General features: G+C 47.6%; 1 protein-coding gene across 5 annotated transcripts in view; it reads right to left on the reverse strand.

Annotated features, from left to right (window-relative positions):
* Window positions 1-24,560, reverse strand: part of Ptk2b (protein tyrosine kinase 2 beta) — a 130,306-nt gene that overhangs the window by 67,092 nt on the left and 38,654 nt on the right. Inside the window, exon 1 of one of the 5 annotated variants that reach the window (XM_076545242.1) lies at window positions 1,258-1,363. The exons of the other annotated variants lie outside the window; for them this stretch is intronic. The gene's annotated coding sequence lies outside the window, so the exon portion shown is untranslated. Of the gene's footprint in view, window positions 1-1,257; window positions 1,364-24,560 lie in introns of those variants that run through there. 5 annotated transcript variants of the gene reach the window in all.

Consider the following 24,560-nt stretch of genomic DNA (forward strand, 5'->3'; position numbering starts at 1 on the left):
AGGAAACGTTTTGATTGGCCATAAGAACTTTTTGGCCCAAACTTTCAAAGGGTACTCCAGGGGGCTATTCAGTCTCTGAGCTCCTGATAATCTTCTGGAAGAAACTCAATTATGTTCTTCCGGAATGGCGAGCTGTCTACCTGCGGGACTGAAGTGGGATTTAAATCTTCTCCAGATGACTCAGCCACAGTACCAAGCTCTGTGCTCCCAGCCTAGGGAAGGTTTCTAAGGATCCAGAGACACACGTCACAGAGAAAGAAGGTCCTCTGCCTGGTGGGCATTGTAACACAGCCTAGCTCTTGGGACACTTGTCTCTGCACCCTTAATGCTGTGGCTACAGACACAAGCAGTCATGCCCAGCTTTTCACAAGGGGGCCGGGATTCCAACTCCATCATTATCTAGCTCCTGGCTTTGGAATCTCGACTCTCCCAGCCCCACCTCTCTGGAGCTGGGAGTACAGGTGAGTGCCACCATGCTTTTGTTTATTGTTTATTTTGACACATGTCCTGGAACTTACACATGGCCCAGTCCTGCCCTTATACTTCCACAGTCTCCTGCCTGGAATTCTGAGTTTAGAGGTTACTGGCACTGGCCGCCATTCCCAGTACTTAATGTATGCAGTTAGAAAGACATCCTCTTATTCTCACATTAGGCACTCATTCTCCCTGTGTTTACAGTGGCCATTCACTTATGAAACGCCAGCAGTCATTTTTGGCAATTTTGGTCTGAGGTCTCTGCAGCTCACAGCTGTGCCATCTGGACCAGGTGACCTTTCTAGTTACCTCTACTGGTACATGAAGAAGCTAATGTCTTTCTGAAGAATCAGGAGTATTGCAGTACAGTCCTTAGCACGTGTCTTTCTTTCTTTCTTTCTTTCTTTCTTTCTTTCTTTCTTTCTTTCTTTCTTTCTTTCTTTCTTTCTTTCTTTCTTTCTTTCTTTCCTTCTTTCTTTCTTCTCTCTCTCTCTCTCTCTCTCTCTCTCTCTCTCTCTCTCTCTCTCTCTCTCTCTCTCTCTCTCTCTCTCTCTTTCCCTGGAAATTAGCTAAAGAAAGGACTGGAAACCTGATATAACAGCAAGACCTGGTTTTTAAAACCCACCTCAGTGGTAAACAAGGTGGCCGCCACAGCTCTCTTGGTCTATGCAATGCACAGGCTGCCTTTATAACCAAGATTGCCTTCCTCTGCCTATCTGTCTACCTGGAAAGTGTCCCCAAGCCCCAGTTCCCGCTCTGCCCACACAAGTTCCCCTGCCTGACCTGAGAACACAGAAGCATGTTCCATGGAAGGAAGCCCCACGGGAGACAGTCCAAGGGCCAGCCACTCAGACCAGCAGAAGTCAGAATGTCACGAGAGACATACTTTGTTTCCACTCTGCCTCTGAGTCACTTCCCCTGGCCGTTTCCACATCAACAAAATGGGGAAGGCAGGCCTTTCCTATCTCAGGGCCTGCTGGGCACAGGCACTTAACTAATTGCAATAACCCCCCGCCGTCTTGGGGAGCCTCCTGAGCTCCCGGGCACGGCTGGTCCCCATGGGCTCCATGCTGCACACACCGACTTGGTCCTTTCAGGCCCCAGGTTCCTGTGGGGCCAGCATTCTACAGCTCCAGGACCCCCAGCCTGTCATTTGGTTAATCTCTTCCCTTCTTTCCAGGCAAAGGAGTGAACCAGAAAGGTTGTGATTACTGCCAACTATAATTCAGGGTAATTCAAAAAGCATTTGAGATTCCACCACATTTTCAGCTCCCCGCCCCCGTACCCATTACCCACTTGGAGTCTTCTGTTACCAGCACCTGCCCCCATACAGGTCAGCTGCCTGGGGCTGGCTCTCTGGAGGGCAAGGAGAACAGTGGAGACGCAGCACCTTACCTTCCTGTTAAGGGGACCTCTGGTCCCCCCATTAGTTCGAGGCTTGGTCCTTGTTGCTGACCCGATTCATCTCATCTGTTTGGCCTTTGGGTTCGGTTGCTTCCCACAATCCCTAGCACTCATGATGGGATCATGCTTATGATCCCAGCACCCAGACAAAGGCGGGAAGAGCATGAGCTTCCGGTCAGTCTGAGCTGTGGAGTGAGACCCTTCTCAAGCCAAGCAGAAGCTGAAAAGAGCCCAGTTGGTGCTTGCCACACAAGCGTGAGGATCTGTTCAATCCCAGCATCACATAAAATACTGGACACACACTTAAAATTCCAGCACTGGAAAGGCAGAGATAGGAAGACCCTAGAGCTCACAGTCTATCCTAGTCAGCAACTCCGGATTCAGTGAGAAAACCAAGGTTCCTGTTAGAATGACACTTGACGATGACCTCTGGCTTCTACATGCGTGTTCACAGAGGAACAAGTGTAGCTGCACACGCATACACAGAGACATACAAACATAAACACCAGAGTAATAATAACAGTAAGGATAAGGAACTTTAAAAGTCACAATCTTTTATTCCTTACTTGCCAGTTCATGAGTGCTATTTGGCTACTATTTCTCCTCTGTCCTCTCCTTCCCTGCTTCCCTGCTTCCACTCTTCTTTTCTCCAGTGTTCTCTTTCTGCTCCTTCCCTCCTCTCCTCTCACTCTCTCCCCTCCTTCTCTCCACTTTTCTGTGTCTCTGGAGCTATACCATGGCTTGATGATACGAAGCCAAGCAGACAAGAAAAGAGAGAATTCAGCATGTACACACAGACACACACACACACACACAGACACACACACATACATAGACACACACACACCAGTCACAGAATGATATGGACCCCAAAGCATCCCTAAGTGTGCTGCTGGACAAACACTGACCAGGACCTGCCCACTGGGCTTTGGGACTCTGGAAAGTATGACCGAGAAGATCAGGAAACAAAATGACATACTGGTCTGGGGATCAGAGTGGTAGATGGATCACTGAGAAACAAGACCAGAAGATGGCAACTTGTCATTAAAGAAGCTGAACTTCATATGGTGGGGGAAGGCTTTATTTTTTATAACACATGCCTGGTAATAGGGTTACTCTCTGAAGGGACACTGGTCCTCTCAAGCATGTGGCTCTGGCAGGCCTTGCCCTTCCCCCATTCCCTCAGCCTTGCTAGAAACCATTAGATTCCATTCCTAAAGTGAGCCACTAAGTCCATTCCCTTATTTGGCCACTTCCTCCTCCTGAGGCTGACCACCAAGGTCCATCTGTCAAAAGCCCCCTTTGGTTCACCTAATTGACATGTCCAATTGAAATTAAACACCTCATCCTAATGCAGGGTTTCCGCCTTTACCTTTATAAACTGCCATTTGCCTATGTGCCACATCTGTCTCCTCTCTATCCAGAGACAGTCCTTTGTCCCTCTGAGACAAATACCCCTGCTCCTTTCCCTCGTCCCCTTCCCCTTTCCCCTCATCCCCTATCTCCTTCACCACTGAATTCTAGCCCATTCTCACATAGACCTCCCTTCTTTTCCTTAAAAAAAAAAAAAAATCACACCTACAGGGTCATTTGCTGTTGTTTTCTGCCTGAGTCTTCCCCACTTAATAAAGGTTCTCTCTGTGGGAACAAGTGTTTGGGTGTGGCTTGTGCCTAATCTGGGGTCCAGGAGGGAGCCCCCACCGTGTGGGCGGTGGGGGGTGCCTCCTTCACTCACAGTATGACCTCAGAGGCAGCAGGAGCAGTTAGGGTAAAGCCTGGTTGCATGCTGGGGTCCTGGCTGTGCACAGGGGCGCCTTGTTTCATGGCACGTGCCAATTCCTCTGGTGTAACTATTTCCGCCGCAGCCAATTTCAACTACTGGTATGCTCTCTCTAAAAGTCTTGCAAGGACTGGGGAGAGATGGGTGACGCTGGCTCACCAGAGTGCAGTCCAGCCTTGCCCTGTCTGGATAGTGTGAGAGTCGGGGTAAGGAAGACAAGTGTTCAGAGTTGCTGGCTTCCAGCCCACCTCTGACCCTTGACTTCAACCTTGTTTACTCAACGGTCTCCCCACCCAGTCCTGCAAGAGAGCAAGGCACCAGGTGCATGGAAACCTTCCTCAGAGGTGCTGGCTGCTCCCTGCACTGAAAGATCTTTCAGAAACCACACTCTCTGTTATCCCCGGTCCCAGGCTTAACTCTTCCATGGCTGCTCCACTTCTGAACACGTGAAATACAAAATTGGTTCTCGGGTAGGGAAGCCTGGAGCTGTAATCAACCAGAGCTTTGTCTGGACATTTGACTGAGTCTCGCCACATCTTCTTGAGAGGTTAATGAGCAGGCCAGATGATAAGTGGGGAACTTCACAGGTTTTCAAACAGCTCTTGCTAACCAAGTACCCACAAGAATCTGGTGGGGGTAGACTCCTGTGCTAACTGTCCCTGCCCGTCTATGCGTTTGAATGCCACAGAGAGAGCTTATGGCTATCAGATGAGAAGCATCAAGTTGAGAGATGAATTTCATGACAGGCCATAAAGGACTCTTGGGGACCGGGGGAATGGATCAGTCAATACAGTACTTGCCCTGCAGGCATGACGATTGGAGTTTGATTCCCAGAACCTATGTTAAAAAAAAAAAAACCCACAATCCAGGTGTGGGATGATGTGGCCTGTGATCCCATTGCTGAGAAGGTAGAGCTAGACAAACCAGTCAGCCTGGCCTAGTTGGTGAGTTCCAACCAATGAGAAATTGCATCTCAAAAAAGAAGGTAGACAGCACCCAGAAAATGACACCTGAGGCGGACAAATTTCCATCCCAGACCCCACCTACACACACACACACACACACACACACACACACACACACACCTGTACACTCACAATTGCACACACAAAAGGATTCTCAAAATCTCCAGACTTTCAGGACAAAGCAAGTTTAACTTGTGAAATAGGATAAACCCTTCTTACAGATAGAAAGAAAAAAAAGCTGGGCATAGTAGCACACAGCTATGATCCCACCACTCAAGAAACAGATGCCAAGAGGATTATTAAGTTGAGGCTAGCCTGTGCTACACAGAAATAACCTGCCATAGACAGATAAATAAGTCAAGTCTTCCCCTCGTGGTATGGGGAAGACTGGGTTTAGCAGCCCTGTGGATTAGAAATGTGGGATAAAACCAACTGTAATGTAACTCACTGTTAGTTAAAGTGATGTGAACCATCAGAAGTTAACACACACTTGACTAACCTAGAAAACCTCTAAAAATTTTTCCCCCTGGGATTTGTACACAGGAGGCCATGGCTGGGTTCTGCTCACTAAGGACCACAAGGCTTGGGGGTCTATGTTCCGGGGTGTGGGGCCCTCTGACACAGACTACAAAGGTCTCCTGAGACCCAGGAGAAAAGTAAGAGTTGGGAAGACAAGATGGAGTGTCAGGTTCAGGTGGCTGGAGGACTGCAGGTAAAAGACGGGCCCATTCCTTCAGCAAGGTTTACCAGAGGGCAAGCGGGGAGGGCCTCTATCTTCATGCAAGCATCCTTCAGTGTCCACAAGGAACTCACTCTAAGACATCACAGATGTCAACATCAAAGGCTGTTCCAGCCCCTCCGATCAATGACATGGCACTTGTTTCTAACCTATGCACATCTCCCTAAATCCTCTCTAGGTGACTATACTTAACACATGGTAGTTAATACTCAATACGCAGACGCTTATTTTATCCTATTACTTTAGAAACTGATACCGAGACTGTAAATATTCAGAACAAATGGCATTTTTTTTCCAGCTATTTTCAATCTTTGGTTGGTAAATATTTAGATGAGGTGCCTTCTAGGTTACACATGGTTCCCCTTTTTTATGTCCGTATTCTCGCGATTTTGCCGATGTCTCCGGAGACAGATGTCTCTGCCACTTTGAGGATGATAAGGACAACTCACTGAGCCACCCTAGAGTCTCCTTTCTTACAAGACAGAAGCTGGATGAGAGCTCAATTCCCCCTACCCCCCCTTTTTTTTTTAATTTTTTGACGCAGGGTTTCTCTGCATAGCTCTGCCTATCCTGGGACTTGCTCTGTAGACCAGGCTGGCTTCGAACTCACAGAGACCCGCCTGCTTCTGCCTCCCGAGTGCTGGGATTAAAGGCGTGTGCCACCACTGCCCAGCTCCATTTCCCTTCTTACCCCAACACACACAGTCTGTACACAGACTCAACTCCACTATGGGGTCTGCACCTCCAGACTGTGTCTGTGTGTCAAAGCGTAGCTTGGTTGCACATTTTCTGACATGGCTCCTAGAATGCTGTTTTAAAAAAATCCTCCCCATAACTTCACCCCTTGCTAGCTATACACCCCTGAAAGGAACACAGGCTTTCAGCAGAGTGGGGTGTGCAGAAAGATGAAGACAAAGAATTTTATTTAAGGGGTCTTATGTGATCCATGTATTTCATGAACAGAAAAAAAAATGGTAATGAAAAGAAAACCCAAGTACTTAAAAACAAAAACTGGAAAGTATAGACACAAGACTTGCAGCATGGACATTGCTCTCCCCCTCCATTACCACCTTAAAAACAACAAAAACATCCTCTCGAACAAGCTTCCACCTGCCAGCCTCCAATCTGCCGGTCTACAAACCCAGTCTACACCAAAGCTCTGCGTCATATAAACAGACACCCAAACCATCAGACAGCAGGATGCCCCATCTGTACACTACAGCAATCAGCCTTCGTTCTAATGTGAATCGAATAAAACAACAATCTAGATGCCCATCAAGCAAACAGGATACCACCTGTGTGTGAAAAGACTTGGGAAATTAAAAATAGATGGAGTCACCCTCGTGGTTAAAAATACTAGTGGAAACAACATTAAGAAACCAACTACAAACTCCTCAAAAGGAGCCAAGAGACCCGTAGGGAAGAAAAAGAAACTCATGTTGATGGGGTGGTGAGTTACTCAGAATTGCCTTTCTGGTGAGCAAGCTTTTTAAATACCAAATAACTCACACCTGTTAACAAGGCTTGGGAAACACATCCCATGTTCCGGTTTCGTTTCTATTGCTATGATAAGAACACTGACCGAGAGTGACTTCGGGGGCACAGGGGGTTATTTGGCTTACACTTTCAGATCACTGTCCATCACTGCGGAAGGAAGTGTTTGGTATTCCACACAGCATTGCCTCCAACCAAGGAACTAACTTCACTGCTGAAGAAATGTGGCAGGAACCATGGGGGATGCTGGTTGCTGGCTGGCAGGTAGGCGCTCACACTCTGCTAGCTTTCTTATATAGCTTAGGACCACCTGCCTAGGGAATGGTGCTGCCCACAGTATGCTGGGCCCCCCTACGTCAATTAACAATTAAAACAATCCTCCATATATGCGCCCCAGGCCAATCTGATCTAGGCAGTTCCTCAAATGAGATTTGCTTCTCAGATCATACTAAGTTGTGTCTAGTTGACAAAGCTATCCAGGACACCCCCATGGGTTTAAGGTGAGGGAAGTGGATCATTTGTACAAGGATGTTCATTGCTGTACTCTTTACCACAGGGAAATGATGAGAATCAGAACAAAAGGCTCAGAAGGAAATCTCAGCAATATCAATAACACAGAGATGAAGCGTGATAAAAATAAAAGAGTAGTAGTACATGAAAGGATGTATATAAAAATGTTAAGCCACAGAGAATGGAATTTGCATACTGATTTGTAACTACATATAAACACACCCACATTTAGAATCCCATGCAGTTACACGATTCTGAGCTCTCCTGCTGCTATATTGGTTAAATGTATTTAAAGATATGGACCGTCTGTCCCACATGCACAAAGCTGCGCCTCTGCCTCGAGCCCTTTCCTTACAGTCTGACTTCCTGTGTTCTCCACACAGACCACGAAGAGGGGCCAGTCTTCTTAGCACAAAGCCAGGCAGCAAACAGCCATCGCTGGATCGGATCCAAACTGAAGGTGGGGTAAACAACGTAGACAGGCAACTGATGCAGCCTGGCCAGAGAGACCTGAGACCACGGAATGTCACGCTGGACCCTAAACACTGTCCTGGAGGATCAGTGTCTGATCAGGTCTCAGAGTTCTTTGCTATCTTGTGACTTCTCTTCTCTCCAGCCCTGAGATGTTGAACACTCACCCATCCCCTCTTTCTGCCCCAAAAAAGAGTTATTTCTGAAAACAGCACAGGCAACATAATCTTCTCCTTGTCCCCCTCCATGACAAGTAGTGTGCCCACAGGACAAGCCCATTACATCCTAATAAAAACCCAAAGGTACTGTTACCCCCCAACCCCACCCCCCCACACACACTACCACCACCGATCTCATGCATGGAGCTACACACTGAGTAATAAACTATCCAAGGATCTCATGAAGGTGGAGAAAAGGCCAGGGTTTCAATGGAGTTGGACTGGGCCTGCACTCTGGTTTCTTGCCACTCAAACCCACAAAGATGGCAATAAGCCAGACTCTGGCCTTTCAGTGAGGAGGCTCCACTCCCAGACACACCCAGGGTAGTGCCTCCTGGGGCTCTGTATTCTCATGGAGAGCTCAGTTCCCATTAGATCAGTAATATACACTCAAATAATGCCTGGGCTCTTTTCTTCACCCATGTGCATGCAGGTACCACAAAAGGACATATCTCTCATGTGTTCACTCTGCACTCCTTAGTGAAGACCTTTGGGAGTGGGGCTCAGCCATCTGTATTTTCCAGAAATATTCTAGTGATTGTAAAAGACAATCGTTTCTAGACAGAGCTGGTATGGTGTCTCTGTAGACATCAAACTCTTAGATATAAGTGATCCCCCTTCCTCTCTACCTCTTGACTAGCTGGAACTGAAGGCGTGTGCCACCATGCACAGCTTTGATTCTTTCTAATTTGTTTTTCAAGACAGGATTTCTCTGTGTAACAGCACTGGCTGTACTGGTACTTGCTCTGTAGACCAAGCTGGCCTTGAACTCACAGAAATCCACCTGCCTCTGCCTCCCAGGTGCTGGGATTAAAGGCATGTACCACCACCATCCAGCCTTCTTAAATTTTTTTTGAAACTGTATATACTAAAAGCATGCAGTATTATGGCCAAGCTAACTGATATATTCATTTCTTTACATGGTTAACATTTGGAGGTGGGGGGCAGTGGCAGGTGAAATATATTCCCAGCAACTATCAAGTAGTCATAGCTTGTTAGAGCTCTGGAATTAATTCATTCTGTACTGCTGAAACTTTGTCTCCTGGGCCCAGCATCTCCCTCTTTCCCAGCCCTGACACCCTAGGTAATTCTAACACCTTCTCAGGAAGCATAAGGAGCCACAGGTCCTTGCCTCCCTGGTGAGAACTGAATTTAGGAGACTAAATGGTGTACCAATCAGTGGGATCCCAGAACCCCCAGTTCCCAGGCCACAGGCCTCCCCTTGCCAGTGTGGTATTCATTACAGCTGAATTGTAACAGATCCCAGTGGGTTACAACTCATAAATGCTGAGTTGGTATCTCAGGGCCTCATTTCCCAGTGCCCTGGTCATTTTCTATTTTAGTGTCTTGTTACTCAAGCCTTCTATTGAGAAATGGGTATGAAGAAAAGAAGCAAGTAGTTTCAGTTATTCAGAGCTCAGAAAATTTGGGGGAAATTTGGTCTTCTAAAACTCCAGCTATGAGAAGTCAAAGCAGGGAGGACCCAGATGCAGATGCAGAGCGATCTCTCCCCTTTCTGCATTAGCTCTTCTATATCCGCTTCCTGACGTCTGCTCTAATGCTGCCAGGCTTTTCATCCCCTGGTTAGACACTCAAATGAGAGACCCTGGAAACCCCAACTGGAAACCTTCACAGCATGAACGGTAGCCAAGGAGCCGAGAAAGGAAATGGTCACATAGACCCAGAGTCAGGCATAGGAGTGGATCCAGGTGGCCAGGGTGGGTAGGAGAAGACTCTCCTCCCAGTCCCTTGGGGACCACAATTTGAGCAGCAAAGCCCTGTGAATGGGAGTTTGGAGAGAGAGAGAGAGACCAGCAATTTATCTGAAAACAGAAAGACACAAAGAAAGAAAGAAAGAAAGAAAGAAAGAAAGAAAGAAAGAAAGAAAGAAAGAAAGAAAGAGAGAGAGAGAGAGAGGGAGGGAGGGAGGGAGGGAGGGAGGGAGGGAGGGAGGGAGGGAGGGAGGAAGGAAGGAAGGAAGACAGGAGAGGAAGAAAGAAAGAAAGAAAGAAAGAAAGAAAGAAAGAAAGAAAGAAAGAAAGAAAGAAAGAAAGAAAGAAAGACAGGAGAGGAAGAAAGAAAGGGAGAGAGAGAGAAGAGAAGGGAAGGGGAGGTAAACAGAGGGGAGGGAAGAAAAGAAGGAAAAGAAAAAGAAAAAGAGAAAATTTTAAGAAAACCAGCAAGGTGTTTATACATCGTCCCTCCATCCCACTTGGACACACAGCCTCACTCAGAATCAACTCTTGTCCATCCTAAAAAGTAACCAGTAAGCAAACGATATAGGCATACTCAGTTAAATCAGTACAAGATCTCAAAGTTATGCATAGTTGGGATGCAAAGCCATCTCCATGTTTACAGCTAGAGTGTAAACTGAGAAGAAATAGAGCAAAGAAGTCTGTTATTTGAGACAGGAGTTTTCCCGTTCCATGTTGGATTGATTCAACAGAGGATACTTCTCTGGGATTGCTTTGGCCACATCTTAAGATATGCTGACCCAAATATGAAAAGAATGCAGGTCCTGCACCCTCCCAAGCTTTCACATCCCCGGTGCAGCCATGCTAGGGGAGACATTGTCAGAATCCTGGCTTTTACCTGTTAAAAAAAAAAAAAAAAAAAAAAAAAACCACGAGTCCAGCTTCCCTGCCTGGAATGAAAAGCTATGTTTGGCCTACAGGCCCTTCAGCTCTTTCTCGTTAAGGTTTCTAAAGAGCATACAAGTTAAGACAAAGAAAAGCAATACCTTCCTCCACAGCTCACCGCAGACATGTGGCCGGAAGGACAGAGACTGGAGCAGAAGGCTCAGGGGACTGGTGTGGGCCACTTCCACTGGCACACAAGGTGTGTGTGGCGGGGGGCGACACATGGGAGGTAGTGGGAGGTTCTGACCCAGCTAGGAGCTCAGGGTCCCCAAAGAGACCACATTTCACTTCTCCAGTGATGATTGAGGACTTGCTGGTTCACACACACACACACACACACACACACACACACACACTCACACTCACACACACACACAAAAACCAAGATTTTATACTCTGTAGGTGCATTCAGTTGACACCCAGAAAGAGACCCAGATCACTTGAGTAGGGCAACTCATCTTCTGGCCCTCGCTCCTATTTCCTATAAAACCCCAGAAGATTAGCTAAGAAGAATGATTTCCCAACAACATCTTGGGCACGAATATTCACAGTTCTTAAAGCAACGGTCAAGTTCCTTAAGGAACTAAATACATTACCCCTTTCTAAGTCTTTTGCAGAAGTCCCCCAAAAAAATCCCTGTGAGGGTTCCTGCTTGATGAAATCTCAGGGTAAGTTCCCTTGTCTAGGCAAGAAGCTTTCCCAAATGGACCCTGGGAGTTAAAATCCTTGACCCCTGGGAGAGTCCTTTATGGGAGGGGAAATGTGACAGCTGAGGGGGTAGAAAGTGAGAGGAAAGAAAGAGATAAAGAGGAGGGAAGACCTTTTCCAAGAGGCCATGTAGTCATGTGTCCTATTCTAGAAAAGGATGACAGATACCAGGGGGGGGCAGCAGGGGACGGGCAACAACCACCTGTGTAAACTCCAAGGCGAGGGAAGGATTGCCCCTGGAATCCCAGCTGGTTTTCTACTTCCTCTGCTTTTCAGAAGAAAGTCAACCTGAGGACAAAGACATAAAACACCTCCCCAAGACCCAAGCTAAGATCCTGGCTACCAGACAACAGAACCGAACCCAGAACTGTCGGGAAGATGAACTAAACTAATATTCATAACCCACTTCTTAGTCATGAATAATCCCCCCTCCATCAAAACTGCCCATGAGATTTATTCAGAGCCCCGGGGTCTTCTGCTTTCCTGGGAAGTGTGCCCCTCCCACCCCTGGAGCACATGCTGTTACTGTAACGAAACACTCTCCTAATTCTTTGTCTCATCTGTGAACCTTCTCTGAAAGTCCCAGGTAGATGTCTCTGATACAGAATATTGATCGTGGTCATGATCACAGATCCTCCCTTCAAGCATCTCCATAAATATTTTGGTGATAAGGGATCCACCTTGTCAAGAAAATCTACAACCCACCCAGTCCACTTCGGGACCATTTTTAGTATCGCCAGCTCTTCCCTAGGATACAGTGAAGATTTTCTGCATCTGCCTTCAGATTCTCGTTTTCCCTCTGGAAGTGTCGGTCGGGAGCCTCACTCTGGCTGTACAGTCAGTGGTCCATGGCTCTCACACAACATTGTAGTGAAGGTCTGCCGCATTCACTAATCCTTCCATACCAAGGTCACTACTATTCACATACAGTTAACTCCCATCTCAAGAATTCTAGTTATCAAGGTCTGTCAAAACCAGGTATGATAACCAGGAACTTTGAAAGCCACCCCCAGAAGGTCAGGTCAGTGGTCCAGCCCATAATTGCTGCATCTGAACCTGGCCAGCAGGTCCCTGCTCTCTGGTTTAGGCCTTGGATACTTAGAATTTAGTAGGCTCTAAGGGGCAACACAACTTTCCTCAGGGCCTTATAGCTGTTCATTGGCTCCTGTGAGATGCGGAGCACATTCTGAACTCTGTTCCATGCTCATCCTCCAGCTGAGGTGGCAATCCCAAACCCTTTCATCTCCACAGCACTAGTTGAGCAGACTCCGTTCCCACTCATGGATTCCAATCTCAGCTGTCAACATTGCCATCACTTGTCAACTGTCTCATTGCGTGGCCGTCTGCCAGGTGAGGAAAGGAAGAATTTAGAACACAGGCTGTCCTGCTCACTGCCCAGCCCACAGCCCTTCTGGGAACAAACAGGTTCTAATGATAGAAGGTTAAGCCAACCGTGAACAGACACCGTGAAAACCTTATGTCCCGTAGGGGGAAGGAGGAAGGAGGGCCTGCTGAGGGAGGAGTCTATAGGGCAGAAGAGAGAGCAAGGTCCCAGGAGACAGGATGCCTGGGTTCTGGCTTTTCAGCTCTCCACTCTTGAACAGTTAATGGCTGCAGATGTCCCTTTCGTTGTCTGTCCCCATCCTCCTCTGCCTCTGTGGTGCAGTAATAACGATTTACTCACTTGGACCAGACTTGACTAAATCAGAACACTATAAAATTCAGCACCAGAAGGGGTCTCAGAAATCGTATAATCCGCTGCCTTCTAGAACTTGCATGATCCTTGGGGAATGTCATTAAAAACACATGACTTACCCTTCACCTTCCAATCAGAACAAAGGGTTTTGAAAGATGTAATAAACGTGTGTGTGTGTGTGTGTGTGTGTGTGTGTGTGTGTGTGTGTGTGTGTAAATAGACACACTGGGGGAAAAAAGAGATAAATTCAAAGTTCCTAGAGGTGGATAGGACCTCAGAACTGTATCACAGCAGGACATCATGTGACCTCTCAAACGACAGATAGAGACACAAGACCATCCAAAGACAGCTGGAACAGGCACGGACCAACAACTCCTAACTGCTTCACCTTGCAGAATCCACTGTTCCCATCATGCACCTGATGTCATGACACATCCAAAAATCCCATGTAAGGACGCAAAGTGGGAGTGAACTCTACTCAGGAAAAAATCCCCAAGCCATTCCTGGAATTTCCTACCTTTGCCTTTCCTCGTGCCCACCACCTCCCCACGAATATTTCTTCCCTCCTATGAGTAACCTTTCTTCCCCTAACATTTTCATCTCAGACTCTAGCCAGAAGCCCAGGGTTGGCTGCTCTCTGGGGAAGCCCGCCTCCCATTTGAACTTGTCCTTTCTAACTCTAATGAGACCCCCTCCAGATTCCTCCCTCTGCCTCGTCTCTGAATTCTTTCTCTTTAAACACTAGGTAGAGGTCTCAATTTGGCCTCTCTGTTTCTGAGACCTCCCCAGCCTTCACTTACTGGCCCCATTAAAGGGTCTTTAACAGGAAGGATGATGTGGGTATTTGAGAGGGACTGGGTGACAGTCAGTAGGCTGGCTGGTACCAGAGAGGGGAAATCAGCCACCCACCCATTGGTTCAGACCAAGGTTGGGACCGGGCTGAGGTTTGCTCATCCTAAGCTGCATCCTGGCTCTGACATCTTAGGTTCTTGGCTAAGCTTAGAACTGGGAGGCCTGGCAGGGGCCCCACTAATGCTGCTGTCTTCCTGTGGTCCCAGGGAGCTGTCTGTGCTGCTACTGGAAGCATTTCTGAGCTCGTGTTCTTCTAATGTTCAAGGATTGTTACAGACAGAGACAGTGGGCCTGCTCTCCCTAGCTTTACCCAACTGCGAGGGACATGGGTATAGGGCTGAGTTCTATCTAGGCTCTGCTCTACAATTAACCATGTCTTTTGTTTTGTTTTTGAGACAAGGTCTTAGATAGCCCAGGCTAGCCTGAAATATATTATATAGCAAAGGATGGACTTTTGAATGAGAATTCCTGAAGAGTAGCCCAGGCTACAAAAGCTGGTTAAAACTTCAACCACTGTGGAGCATTCAGAATGCTGCACACCAGAGTTAACTACAAATGCTCTTTGGCTATCTCTAGCCCCACAAAGAGTCAGACCTCACCTCTGTGTGAGACCTAATATCCCGATGAACAGATTAAAAACCTTTGGAATGTATTAACAAAATCCTATCCTCCACCAATGGGAGAGCTCAGATACCATCTAGGACCGATAGCTGAGATTCTCCCATCTTGAGGTAAGTTGTCTCAGGTTCTCAAGTTCTGGAATTGCAAGTATGGGCCACAAGATCCTGTTTACATGATGCTGGCAGTTGAGACCTGAGCTTCGTTTGTTAGGCAAGCACTCTAACAAATGAACTACACCCCCAGACCAACCGTGAGACTTTGATAAAGGTGGCTCAACTCATTGGGTTCAAGTCCTCTCTTTACAAAAGGGGAGTTAAGGCTGGACTCTTGGGTCACTTCTGGTTCTGTTTACAGTACCTCTGGGCTAGAAAAAAAAAAAAAAACAAGCACCAACTAACCTGGCACATTCTTCCTGGGGCACCTGAGAAGTTGATCTTTTCCACCCTAGGAGGACAGAGTGAAGGCCTTGTTAGGGCCATGGTGCTAGTTCAGTGGTTCTCAACCTGTGGGTCATGACCCCTTTGGGGGATCAAATGACTCTTTCACAGGGGTCACATATCAGATACCCTGTATGTCAGATATTTACATTATAATTCATAACAGTAGCAAAATTACAGTTATGAAGTGTCAGTGAAATAATTTTATGATGGGGGGGGGGTCACCACAACATGAGAAACTGTATTGAAGGGTCACAGCATTAGGAAGGTTGAGAACCACTGGTTAGACCCTGTACTTGATGCTCTGACACTTGGGGAAGCTGCTTCTGGGGTCAGGCAGATCCTAAAAGCATGCTTTTCATCTGCAAGACAACCAAATGGATCCCAAGCTCCAACCACCTCTTCTAAGGATTTCTCAGATCCTGAGCCATCCCCACCTGCCCTCCGCACCCCTGGGCCAAAGACCAGGCTGCCAAGGAAAGGTCTGGTTCCTTGGAGTCTACAGAAACTATTCACAGCCTCCAAAGCTCACCTGCTTTTCCCATGGAAACCACACTAAGTGCTTCCCTGCTTGGCACATGGCTTGCTGTGACTCCTATTCCTAAGAATCTCTAAGACAAATGTCTTCCTTCCCCATAGTCATTTCTACACAAGTATAAATTATCACACCCGATTCAAACAAATCCCAGGTGCCTTCAAAATGGGCCTACCATGGTCTGAACCTTAGGACTTAAAATACGTCCTCTTTAAAGCTCCAACTCCTCCGTGGCCTGTGTCTTTCTTTGCATTATGCAAAAGGTTCGGTGCCTATGTGTGCATGAAAGCATCAACAATGCCCAAGTCAAAAGCCTGCAGTTTAAGAATGGGATCTGTGCACCCCCTGGAAGCCCCCAACCAGGGCCTCACTACCTTATGACCAGACTGTTCTACCTTCCAACAGTCTTCTATGTATAACCTTCCTTGTCACAAGTGGCAGTCACTGCGTGGGACTGGGTGGCCTGATAGGGACATACAGAATTGCCTCAAGCCCTCTTCAGTGTGCTATCCCTCCAGCTCTGTAAAAGCGGAAGTTCTGGGCCCCTTAGAGAACTTCTTTCTCTAACCTAAACATGTTTATTTTGCTCGCTGTGCTCAGAAACGGAGCAACGTTATCTTTGCCATTCTGTGGTTCTAGAAGAGTCCATGCCAAGGCCCATCTCTCCAGGTCTCCCCCTCTAAAAGTGTTAATAAGGGGAAAAGGACATCTGACCTTCATATGACCTCTCCTAGTAGTCTCTCCTGAGAGTTCAAATAGTAATAATAATATATAAATTATTAAATATTAGCACAAGTTTATAAAGCATGATAAGCAGGGGAGACTTGCTGGCCACTTCCTGCTGCTTGGCCACAGCCAGGTCCCTCTAGCTGTTTGAGTAAGCCCTGAGTAAGGCCTAGACGGAGAACAGTTTTCTTGCCAAGGCCCTTCCCCAGCAAAGAGCGATGGGGAGGACTGTGGTGGTGGACGGAGTGGGAGCACTTTAGACAGCAGCTGCTCAGAGAAGCTGGAGAGGGGTGCCAGAGCTAAAGAGGCCAAGGCAGCAGGACAGCGGGTACACAGACCGAAGGAGGCAGCCCGGGCTCAGATTGGACGTGTTTTCCATGTGCAAACAGACATCTGCACTGTTGTAACTGATTTCTTGTTTTTCACGAGAAACTACAAATTCAGATTTTAATGTGGACTGTTTTTATGTTGGCACAAATGAACAAAATACAAAGTAATAAAAAGATGCCCCTTGAATTAGATCAAGCTCTGAGATTAGAAATGAGATTCCCTGCCTGAACCACAGGTAGGGTCCCCTTCCCTTCAGGACCCGGAAGCTGTCTAGTAGAGCCCAGAGGTCTCCAGTTGCCCTACAAAGAAATTCTCAGCCTCTACCTCCCCGACCACTGTGCCTCATGATGGTCTTTTTTTTTTTCAACTTGATTAGGCCAGCCATGAGGAATCAGACATCTAGTTAAACGTCATTCTGAGTGGATCTGCCAGTACATTTCTTGATGGTATTGGCATTTGAATGGTAAACTGGATAGAGCAAACACCCCTCTTCCAGGTGGGTGGGTCTCATGCAAAAGGTTGAAGACTGAAGAGAACAAGACACTGAATCCTTCCAGGGTCAGAGAGAATTTGGGGGGACACCTGCCCAAAATGGAACTCTGGATTTTCCTGTCTTTCAAACCAAGCTGAAGTGTGGGTTCACCCTGGGGCTTAAGCCTGCCATTTTTAGACTGGAGTTTATCCACCAGCCCTCCTGAGTCTCCAGCTTTCTGACTCCAGAACTGGGGTCTTAGCGCTCTCTATAATCATGTGATCCAACTCTTCACAGTGAATCTCTTTCAATACCTCCTGTTGACTTCTTCCCCCAGGAAACCCCGACTAATGTAATCCCTACAACCAAAAAGCAGCTACAGTTTTGAAAGAGGAGTGAAATGATTTGCCAGATGCAAACGTGTTTTCTAAAACTGTTGTTCATTTGTGCTGGATTTCTAATGCTGACTGTAGCAACAGCCATCATCATTTTCTATGGTGTGAAGCACTGCAAGCAAACTTTCTTATTAAATCTGTATAACCCCCGTCCCCTAGCAGAATGCACAGGCAACCTCAGCACAGATGTCACATCAGCCTTTCTCAAAGTATGTCCACTCCTGGGTCATGCTTGATACAGAGTAGGCTAAATAAATGCTGTTTTTTTTGGGGGGGGGTATAAATTTTTTATTTTTATTTTTCTAGATAGGGTTTCTTTGTGTAGCTTTGCACCTTTCTTGGACCTCGCTCTGTAGCCCAGGCTGGCCTCGAACTCACCAAGATCCGCCTGCCTCTGCCTCCCAAGTGCTGGGATATAAATGCTGTTTTGAATTAAAGAATGAGAAATTCTGTGATAGAGTTCTCACTCCCCTGTAATAAAGAAATGGACTCTAAGAGACACTAAAGAACCAGCCCAAAGTCACGAGGCTAAGACAGGAGAAATGAGATGCACTCCCAAGTTCAGTTGAGTTCAAACTCCACATTCTCGCAGCATACCCAGAAGAGTCGGACCTGTCTCCCGATGTGACCTTGGCATTCACACTTATAAGTCTCTAAACTAGTGGGGAGGACCTTCAGAGCTCAGAAGCCCTGTCCTGCTCCATGCCGACCGATGTGCTACCCAACTGCCCACTGAGGCTTCTCTACACTAACTTGGGAACCTAACCAAGGATGGGTCTGTCTTCACGAACCTAACCGAGCCAAGAGCAAAAACACACTGCAGGTGTCTCATCACCCCCAACACTTCCCAGAGATGCTTCCAGGCAGCAGAAGAGCCATGTGGATCTGGCGCACCAGGCTGAGAAGTGAGACCACAGAGCAGGTGAGGATGTCTGGGGTTTGTTTGTTTGTTTGTTTGTTTGTTTGTTTGTTTGTTTTTATACTTCTTGGGGGTCTGCCACCCAGCTCCCAAATAAATCACACATGGAGGATTACTCTTAATTATAAATGCCTGGCCTTAGCTTGCCTTGTTTCTAGCCAGCTTTTCTTAAAAATTATCCCATTTATCTTCTGCCTTTGGGCTTTTTCTTTTTCTTCTGTAAATCTTACTTTCACTCTTACTCCTGGCCTCTAGCATTCTCTCCTTGTTTTCTTGCTCTTTCTTTTCCTACTCCCAGATTTCTCCTTCTATTTATTCTCTCTGCCTGCCAACCCTGCCTAACCTTTCTCCTCCTACCTCACTATTGGCCATTCAGCTCTTTATTAGACCATCAGGTGTTAAACAGGCACAGTAACACAGCTTCACAGAGTTCAACAAATATAACAGAAAAGAATGTAACACATCTTCGCGTCATTAAAACAAATGTTCCACAGCAGAGACAAATGTAACACATCTTAAAATAATATTCTACAACAGATGACCACTCCTGGCCTCAGGCAGGAAGAAGGTTTTGAGGTGTTGTCTCCACCTCTCAGGATGATCATCTGCTTGCACTCTACACATCTCCTAAGGACCCTGTGGGCTGAGCTGCAAGGCAAGGCAGCAGCTAAGGGACAAGGGATGAATGCTGTTGTGCATGTCTCAGCAGGAGAGGGAACAGGAGGAATTAAAGGCTGGCAGGCAAAGCTGACCCAGAGGCTTTTGTCATTCCCACGCACCACCAAACCCACTTGCCACACACGTGGGAGGCTTGCAAGGGGATGCCTGATGACTTGGCCTCAACTGAGGCCACACACCATTCTGCTTATGTGTCCTTTAGTAACTGTGTCTTCTCACCACAGGTATTCAGAGAGCATCGGACTTACTGTGGGGGCCATCTGAGTTCGTGGACTGGCTGGGTCACACAAATCTGCCTTGTCCAAACAAACAAATCAGGTTTATCCCTCTGTTCCCTGCAGCACTAGCTCCCTTCTTAAGGATTTCAATACAGCACAGCTTTGGGATGAGGACAGTATAAGGTTGGAGAATAGCTGTATGGTCAGTGCTAGGATGCCCGAGAACCAGAGCACAATCCCGGGGGTAGTGTCATCTTAGTTGGGTCGTTTCAGCAGGAAGAAGCTGGACCAGCTCTTGTACCCTTTATCAAGAAAGTCCTCAACACATGCTAAGTCTCCCCAGTCTGAAAATCCAAAGCCTGACAGAGATACTGTGTGTCGTGTTCTCAAGCCACATGACACACAGGTGGGAAATTCCACATCTAACCCTTCCAGAACTCAGGCACTCTAAAACATTGTATCAAACCACCTTGGGGCTATATATGAGTTGTGCATGAGGAATAAATAATGTTTAGGCTTGACACGGGACCTGTCTTCAAGATACCTCATCATGCCTATGTAAATATTGCCAAATCAAAAATATTGCAAAATTCTAAGGCCTTCCTGGTTCCAAACATTTTAGACAAGGGATATTCAACCTCCAAATGAACTCTTGTGATCCTCGACATTAAATCTGTGCAGTTTGGAACTTGTCGGGCCCCTGAGCCCAGCACAGAGTTGGTCAGAACAGGATACCCCACATTGCCTGTGAAGGGGACCTGTGCTTATAGGAGAACCCAGAGGCAGAATTGTAGAGGAAGGGGTCTCGGGGAAAGGCTTTTGAGAATGGGAGATTGGAAAACACTGGGTAGTGCGGCAGTCTAAAGAGCCGGTAAGATTCCTTTCTCCTTTTATCCCCATATCACAGCTCTGTTTATTCTGAGAAGCACCCAGCTGTAGCTCCAAAATAGACATGCTGAAAAAACGCCTCTAATGACAGAGGAGGTTTCTGCAGGATCCCAGCTCAGAACAGCCCTCTGCAGGAGGCAGGGACACCAAAGGGCCTGTGGAAGGGGACACTTGTGGGCGTTCTCTGCCATTCCCTCCTCCTATCCAAGGTAGTTATGGTTCTTCTCTCCACAGTTACAGGGAAGAGGGTATGGCTGCCCCAGGGAGTCTGACCTCTCTTTGCAGACAGTGCTCCTAGTTTGACAGGTGGAATTTGGACCTGAGGAGGATCTGGCTATTGGAAAGACCTCTTCAAGTTAGTTAGGAAAAGTCAGGACCATCATAACAAGAAAAGCAAGCCCTGATCTGGAAGCTAGACATGCCCCCTGGATTCTGCTGTGTACATAGGGGACAAATTAGGTCAATTCAAAACCCAGGACCTGGACAGTTAAGCCGGACCTTCCTCTTAGGGGACAAAGACACTAAGGAGCTGGAGGTGCTAAGGGTTGAGTCTGTTCTCAGAACATCGAACTAATTCTTATGTCTGGCATAGGCTAGAAGCCCTGACATCTTCTAGGCTGTGACTTGTGCTACTCAAGACCAAAGAGCCATGATTCATGTCTTTGGATTTCAGGCTTCCGGTCAGTCCCAGGAAGTGGAGTTACTGCCCCATTTAGCATGAAGCTGAGGTGGACTGTGGCAGAGCTGAGGAAGAGGGCAGCTGAGCCAGGACTGACTGAAGGCCTCTCAGGTCTCAGTGTGGATGGTTCCACAAAGCTAAGAGATGAAGTCTGATCCGTGGTGTCTGGAGCCTTCCTGGGAACTGCTGGTGTGATGCTCCTTGTTACCTCCTATCTCCATCCACTGAGGACCTCTGATGTCAGCAGAAGGTAAATTACCAACAAGTTCTGAGCAACAAGTCCTCATCATCAGGGTTATCTCAGGCCTTCCTGAATGTGTCCATTTTGTCTTCTAGGACGGAGAACAGCCAGGAGTTAGGTAATGAGCATCTATTAGATACTTTTAATGTTTCTGTCATCCATGCTAAATTTTAACTCTCAAAATGAAGTGAAGAGGTTGGTGCTATTATTCCTCTGCCGCATTGCATATGGAGAAACTGAGGTATGGGGAGATTAAAGTAACTGGATATCACAGAGCTAAGAAATGACAGAGTTGGGTTTTATATTCTTATCTGCTCTACCACATCCTCACCCGGGCAAAAAAAAAAAAAAAAATATGACCAATTCGTGTGGTTAGGAAAGGAAGCAGGTCCTGGGCAGGCCCATGTTCTTGCTAAACAAATGAACAAACAAATAATCCTACAGAAAAAGATGTCAAGGTTAAACTACATGTTATGGGTCTCCCTGTCTCCAGCCTTTTTCCCACTATACTGGGGATATACTTCTAGGCCTGTGAGTGCCATAAACTTACTAGACAGCCAAGTACCCACGCAGTGGGAGAACAAGAGAGAGGATACAAAGGATACAGAAGCCCAAGGAGGGCTTAGAATCTTAGAATTAGAGAGAGGAACACACATGCTAAATAATGCCATCGGGCACGGTGTGGTTTATGCAGAAGTACAAATGTAACCACACACAGTGAGCTGGGCAAGCAAGGGAGTTAATCTCATCTCACGGGGAGGGTGGGGCCTGAGCATTTGTGAAGAAGAGGAGGTGGCTGAGAAGGTTCCTAGTGAAATGGCAGGAAAGACAAGGTGCAAAAGAAGCCCCGAGGTTCACAAAGGTGACTGCAGCCATAGCTAGCCAGGGGATAGATGAGTAGGAACAGACCCTGAGGGTGGCAACAATTTGGTGGCCTGTTCATTGATTTCAGGCAAGAATAATTTTACCCAGGATACGGGCAACACTAAAGATAAAGAAGGCGTGGGTGAAGTGAGTTATCCCAAGGCAGAATCCAAAGGATCCAGAGCCAATTACAGGAAGAGCCAATTGCTGATGCCGTCTACACCAGCCAATGGGAGGAATCATGAAGCGCTTCATCGAGTCTGGGCTGGAGTCTGCCTGGGCGTGGGACCATCATGGGAGAGTAGAGAAAGAGAAAGTCACTAATACTTGTTTCGCAACAGCTAGAAAGTTCATGGTAACATTCTGTTTGGCTCCTCTACCACAGAATGCAAGCTCACCAGCCCATACCCTGCATCTCTGTCGATGTGAGCCCCCTTTGCACATGGCCACCTCAGATGCCATCTTGGCCATGCAACTTTCTTTATGCCCCCAGTGAGGTGAGCTCTCTCTACTTTTGTGTGGCACTTTTTATTTACTATAATCTGTTATGTCCCCTTTTCTGGCCACAAGTCCTTGTGTGTGCTTGAGTGTGTGAGTGTGCTTGCACATGCATTAAACGTGTGTGTGGAGGCCAGAGGTCAACCTCTGTTCCTCAGGGGCCATCCACATTGATTTGTTTTTGGAGATGGAGTCTCTCGTCGGTCTGGAGCTCTCCAAGTAAGCTGGGCTGGCTAGAAGGCAAACTGTGGGGACCCAGCTGCCTCCACCTCCCCAGTGCTGGGATTACAAGTACACTCGCCAAGCCCTACTCTTTTGTATGGATTCTGGGGACCACATTCAGGTTCTCGACCTTGCAAGGGACACTTTATCCATAGAGTGAGTCCCCCAGCCCCAGCCTAGAGGCTTTTTGCAGCTGAGTGAGGAATGGAACCCCCCCCCCTTTTCTGAAGCTGTATTTAGCACGGGCCCTGGAATACAAGGAGTAGGTCATCATTCACCCAGGCGTGTGGTACGGAACGGTCCTATCTGTTCCTGAGACAGTCTCTGCTGGCGCATATAGCCCTTCTTGAATCAGCTCTTGGTGGCATCTTGTAGCATGGACGGAAAGACCTTGGGGCAAGCTCTAACTAACCCCTCTCAGCCATGCCACAAGCGCCCTGCCATCTGTCCTGGTTCTTAACTTCCTCCCCCGGGGAAGCAAACGGGAGAGTGCAGATGCTGTAGGGTTGTAGTGAGAGTGCAAAACAAAAATGGCTCTGTGTGTGTGTGTGTGTGTGTGTGTGTGTGTGTGTGTGTGTGTGTGTGTGTGTGAAGATCCAGGCCCCGGGCTCTCTTGGAAGAATGCAGATACCCAAGCATGTACAAGCATGTTGGGGGCAGGGAGCCAGAATCTCTAATCCTCCCTGCAGGGACCTGGCTGTTTCCTCACTTCCTCTTCTGCAGCTCCAGAGAGAGCAGTCTTAACTCACAGGCCTGGGGGGTGGTGAAATGACCCCATGAGAATACACACACACACACACACACACACACACACACACACACACACACACACACACACACAAACGTCCCAGAGACACTGAGTACCTGAATTCACTCAGCCCAGGGCCGACGCTTCTGGGGCTTCAGCCAGGAATCATCATTACAGCCCACTATCAGATGCAGGCCCAGGAATCATCATTACAGCCCGCTACCAGATGCAGGCCCAGGAATCATCATTACAGCCCACTACCAGATGCAGGCCCAGGAATCATCATTACAGCCCACTACCAGATGCAGGCCCAGGAATCATCATTACAGCCCACTACCAGATGCAGGCCCAGGAATCATCATTACAGCCTGCTACCAGATGCAGGCCCAGGAATCATCATTACAGCCCACTACCAGATGCAGGCCCAGGAATCATCATTACAGCCTGCTACCAGATGCAGGCCCAGGAATCATCATTACAGTCCACCACCAGATGCAGGCCCAGGAATCATCATTACAGCCCACTACCAGATGCAGGCCCAGGAATCATCATTACAGCCCACTACCAGATGCAGGCCCAGGAATCATCATTACAGCCTGCTACCAGATGCAGGCCCAGGAATCATCATTACAGCCCACTACCAGATGCAGGCCCAGGAATCATCATTACAGCCTGCTACCAGATGCAGGCCCAGGAATCATCATTACAGTCCACCACCAGATGCAGGCCCAGGAATCATCATTACAGCCTGCTACCAGATGCAGGCCCAGGAATCATCATTACAGCCCGCCACCAGATGCAGGCCCAGGAATCATCATTACAGCCCACTACCAGATGCAGGCCTAGGAATCATCATTACAGCCCACTACCAGATGCAGGCCTAGGAATCATCATTACAGCCTGCTACCAGATGCAGGCCCAGGAATCATCATTACAGCCCACTACCAGATGCAGGCCCAGGAATCATCATTACAGCCTGCTACCAGATGCAGGCCCAGGAATCATCATTACAGCCTGCTACCAGATGCAGGCCCAGGAATCATCATTACAGCCCACTACCAGATGCAGGCCCAGGAATCATCATTACAGCCTGCTACCAGATGCAGGCCCAGGAATCATCATTACAGCCCACTACCAGA

This window comes from Peromyscus maniculatus, chromosome 9 (genome assembly GCF_049852395.1).
Source record: "Peromyscus maniculatus bairdii isolate BWxNUB_F1_BW_parent chromosome 9, HU_Pman_BW_mat_3.1, whole genome shotgun sequence".
Lineage (NCBI taxonomy): Eukaryota > Metazoa > Chordata > Mammalia > Rodentia > Cricetidae > Peromyscus > Peromyscus maniculatus.